The sequence below is a fragment of the Furipterus horrens genome, unplaced genomic scaffold (genome assembly GCF_987537825.1).
Source record: "Furipterus horrens unplaced genomic scaffold, mFurHor1.1.pri manual_scaffold_7, whole genome shotgun sequence".
NCBI classification, from domain to species: Eukaryota; Metazoa; Chordata; class Mammalia; order Chiroptera; family Furipteridae; genus Furipterus; species Furipterus horrens.
The window spans coordinates 33,448,823-33,453,829 of NW_028327177.1; the positions used below are offsets into that span (position 1 = coordinate 33,448,823).

The window sequence follows — 5,007 nt, forward strand, 5'->3', positions numbered from 1 at the left end:
AATGCTGTATGTATCATTTCCTCTTCTGAAGCTTTACTTACTTTTCAATTAGGTCAGATTTAGATAAACAGCCAATTTACTTTTCTTCTTACACTTCTTTAGTGCCCTTTTCACAGACCTCAACCCCCCATTTAAAAATTCAACTTCAGACCTTTTTATTTATGAAATAAATCTTACTAGAATTTTGTTTCCCATTCACCTTTCTTGTGGTAAGATTTGGCTTTGGTTAAAGGGAAAATAAGAGAAATAAATTTTACACCCTTATCCTGTTCCTGCAATATATTGGAAATGAGGGGAAGCTCAGCTAGAACAAACCTCATTCCTGAAAGAGGACCAAGCCAGATAAATAATAGGAAAACCACGAAGATATTTTTTTCCAAAAACTTGTGCCCAAAGATTTGCCCAGAAACAATGTATGATTGCCCAAGTGGCTTATGCCAAACATTATACTAAGAAACTTCTCATTTTTATATGCAAATCTTTTTTCTTTCCTACATCTGAAAGCTGCATGTGATTTTTCAATCAACCAGCATAAACAGACTGACAGACAACATCCCTCAGGAAATGCTTGATATGCCATCAGGTTTCAACACTCTTCTTCTTCCTCTCTCTGGAGCAAGCCTATACCTCTGCATTTGTATAAGTACATATGTGTAGCATATTTACTCACGTGCTGCTGGGAAGAGCAAATGACACTTCTGTCCTGGTTATGCACTCATGAAGTGACTGCATGTTTCCTGGCTGGTGTTTTAACCCACAATAGGGAGTCCACAGGTGCTCAGAAAATACCAAACAGTCCACGGCAAGAATCTGACTTGCAAGGACCACAAACCTTTCCTGGCCATTCATCTCTGATCCCAAGAGAATTGGGGTAGGTGCTTCTTTCTCCAGGCTTCCTCCTCAGTGTTCCCACAGTCCTGGATACATAGCTCTGGATGGTCATCGTACTGTAAGTGCTTGTTTACATGTGTTTTCAAGTCTATGGACAATCCACCTATTTTAGAACCTGGCACAGACCATCACGTATAACAATTATGTGAAATGCTCTTAATAAATGAGTGATTTAATGAAGAAAAAAATCAGAATCCTGAACAACAGCTTGTCTTAACAATTCAAGGGCTTAAAAATTTGGTATATAATGACCACTGAGGGTTCTGGTTCCACCTTCAGCATTTTATTAATATATGTGTTAAGAAAATGCTTTTCAGCTTTCATCACGGTTAGAAATTTAAGTATAATTCTTTAAATTGTGAGCTGACTTTTCTGAGTAAATATGATGTCCCACATAAACATCATCTCTTTCTTTCACATGTATTAATTTATCTAATCTGAACAACGACTTTACACGGTAAGTGTTATTAGTACCTTCATTTTACAGATGAGAAAATTGAGTCACAAAGAGGCCAAGAAACTTTCCTACAGACCCATAGATCTCAAATGTCAGAGCCAAGACTCACTCAGAAAGATTAGCTCCAGAGTTTGATTTCTTAAACACTCTGCTAAATGCATTCATTTGACAACGATTTATTGATGTCCAATGATGTATTCAATTAAAATAAATTAATTTCAAATAATATTAAGTGCCTGAGGAAAATGATCTGATATGGTGAGAGAGGAATTTTATCTAGCAGGGTACAGCTCTCTCTGAGAGGCAACTTTTGAATTGAGGCTTGTTTGATTAAGCGACAAGTCAGGCAAAGGTGACAGAGCAATGTGGTCCCAGCAGAAGATACTGAAAATGCAAAGACTATGAAACAGAGAGAGCTTGTTATGTTAAGGGACAGCCCAGTATGGCTGAAGTACAGTGGACAGGGGGAGGGTAGGACAAGATGAAGACAGAAGGACTGGTAGATGCTAGATCATTAGAGTTGCTACAAGACTCACGATCAATGCAATAGGAAATCATTAGTGGGTTTTGTGTAGAATTAACCGGGGTGGGGAGATTAGAGTAGAAGAAGAGAGACTAGTAGAGAAGCTATTTAAGTACTTCAAGTTCAGATAGGAGCTAATGGTGACAAAGATAGTAGTGGCAGGACAGGTATGGATGACACTCAGATGCAGTGGAGATGATGAGAACATTTTGAAGGTATTTTGATGATAATGTCCCCATAGAACTTTTTAATTGGAAGTAACAATTAGGAAGGACTATGCATGGGAATCCGTTCAGGTCTTAGTCCACTTGGAGCAGGCATCAGGGGTCGGAATATGGGGATAACCCTTCTTGATCAGCAGGCATCTATAGCTATGGGTTCTGACTTAGAGTTGTGCCATGTGGAGTCTCTTCAGTGAGAGATCATCATTCAAAGCCTATTAGAATGACATCCAGGAGCTGTAAGGGCAGTTTACCACCCCTGCCATCAGGGGATTGCTGTATTCACATAACACTGAAGAGCATTCACTCATACAGAGTGGAAGGGAATTTGATAGGTAGATATGCCCTCAAGCAGAGGAAACAGGTGAAAAAGAACGTTAGGTCACGAAAACTCAGGGAGAATTCAAAACAAGTACGGAAAGAGATAAAGCTTAGAGAGTGAACTTGGGTGCATTTATGGAGGGTGCTGAATTTTGTTTGTGTACTTTATTCTTAAAAATAATAGAGAATCAGCAAAAGATTTGGTGGAAAGGGAGACAGAGCCATGAAGTGTTAGAGCTGAAAGGAACCCAGAAGTGACCAAGTACACCTGCCTAACATTGTATGCTGTCATAATACTGTATCTCCCTTTTACAGAGATAGTCCCAGTGTTGGTGTATATTACCTATGGGTGAACCTACAAATTTCAATATATCTGCACTCAGTCTTTGCATGAGTCTTTTGCTGAGGATAGATCAGCAGATAGTTTGGGGTACTCAAGGTGTGCCAAATTCTCTGGGGAAGACTGGAGATCACTTAAGACCAGTCACATGGCCTCAGTTCATTTATAACAGTTATCTTAAATTTATCAAGTCTAAAAGTGTGAGGTCAAATATAAATCCATGCCACACCAACCATATTTTTTTGAATAAATATTTTTATTATTGGTTTTCTGTGGGGAACTAAAAAGTTCCTCGGCTAAAGTCTTGCTGACCGGCATCCTAAAGTTCTGCTTGGCATGGCCTCACCATCCCATAATAGTTGTCTGCTCCTAATTAAGGGCAACTTCCCTCTTTCTCTTCCTGGGAGTTGCTGTCCTTCGTTTTAACTCTTATCTGTTAGATCATGCCCCAGCTGCGGCTGCGCTCCTCCCTAATGAAAACTTCCTCTTCTCCTGAGCTACAAAAAGGCTGTTTTGACTTAGAATAAAGGAGACTTGATTAGAGCACTGTCTTGCCTCCATTCTTTGTGCCTCTTGCCCCTTTCTCATCCTCACTCCCCCTCTAGGGTCCTCGTTGCTCGACCTGCGGGACGGGTCAGTTTTCAATTACAGTTGTCCCATTTTCCCCCATTTCTCCCCCCACCCAGCCCACCCCCTCTCCCGCAATCATATCCCTCCCCGTTGTCCATGTCCATGAGTCATTTATACACGTTCTTTGACTAAACCCTTCCCTTACTTATCTCCTTTCTCTCCCTCCCCTCTTGCCCCTGATAACTTATTCTGTTCCTTGTTCAATTTAGTTCATTTGTTTGTGTTGTTTCCTTAGTCTCCTGTATTAGGTGATATCATATGGTATTTTTCTTTCTTTGCCTGGCTTATTTCACTAAGCATAATTCTCTTTACTTCCATCCATGTTGTCACAAATGGCAGGAGTTCCTTCTTTCTTTCTGCTGCATAGTATTCCATTGTGTAAATGTACCACAGCTTTTTAATCCACTCATCTACAGATGGGCACTTAGGTTGTTTCCAGCTCTTAGCTATCGTAAACAGCGCTGCTATAAACATAGGGGTGCGTAAGTTCTTTTGAACTGGGGTTTCAGGATTCTTCAGTTATAATCCTAGCAGTGGAATTGCTGGTTCAAAAGGCGGTTCCAGTTTTAGTTTTTGGAGGTAATTCCATACTGTTCTCCATAGTGGCTGCACCAGTCTGCATTCCCACCAACGGTGCAGCAGGGTTCCCGTTTCTCCACATCCTCGCCAGCACTTGTTGCTTGTTGATTTGTTGATGGCGGCCCTTCTGATTGGTGTAAAGTGGTATCTCATTGTGGTTTTTATTTGCATCTCTCTGATGGTTAGTGATGTTGAGCATTCTTTCATGTGTCTATGGACCCTCTGTGTATCCTCCTTGGAGAAGTGTTTGTTCAGGTCTTTTGCCCATTTTTTAATTGGGCCGTCTGTCTTCTTGGTGTTGAGATGTGTAAGTTCTTTATATATTTTGGAGCTCAATCCCTTGTCTGAGGTATCATTGGCAAATGTTTTCCCATATGGTTGGTTTCCTTTTCATCTTGCTGATGTTTTCTTTTGCTGAGCAGAAACTCTTTAGTTTGATATAGCCCCATTTGTTTATTTTTTCCTTTATTTCCCTTGCCTTAGGAGATGTATCAGTGAAAATATTGTTACGTAGGATACCTGAAATTTTCCTGCCTATGTTTTCCTCTAAGACTTTTATGGTGTCATGGCTTACATTTAAATCTTTGATCCATCTTGAGTTTATTAAAAATATGGAATGCTTCACAAATTTGCATGTCATCCTTGAGCAGGGGCCATGCTAATCTTCTCTGTATTGTTCCAATTTTTGTATATGTGCTGCTGAAGCGAGCACCCAATCATATTTTTGATGCCACCTCTTCCACAAGCTTTTATGTTGGAGTGTTCCTCTGACTTAATCTTCAGGCTCTTCAAATTGAACATCTTATAGCACAGAATAGCAGTGAAATCTGTATCTTTATGTAATGTAAATGTACTCAGAAAAAAAAAAAAAAGACCTTAGGAACTGAAACATTTTAAAGCTAGTTTGCCTGAGTTTTCTGAATATTGAATGCCTTTTAGGAGATATATTGTTTATTGGTTTAAAATTCTGGGAAACTATTGCTAAAAGGGAGAAAGGGAGAGTAAATACTGGAGGCCGATAGCAACATCTGCACAATGACAACTG

At 39.8% G+C, this 5,007-nt stretch overlaps 1 non-coding gene across 1 annotated transcript; it reads right to left on the reverse strand.

The window, feature by feature from the left end:
* Positions 1-4,567: 4,567 nt before the first annotated feature.
* Positions 4,568-4,674, reverse strand: LOC150004249 (U6 spliceosomal RNA). The gene has a single exon (XR_016512595.1). It is a non-coding gene; the product is annotated as a U6 spliceosomal RNA (small nuclear RNA).
* Between the last annotated feature and the right edge of the window lie 333 nt (positions 4,675-5,007).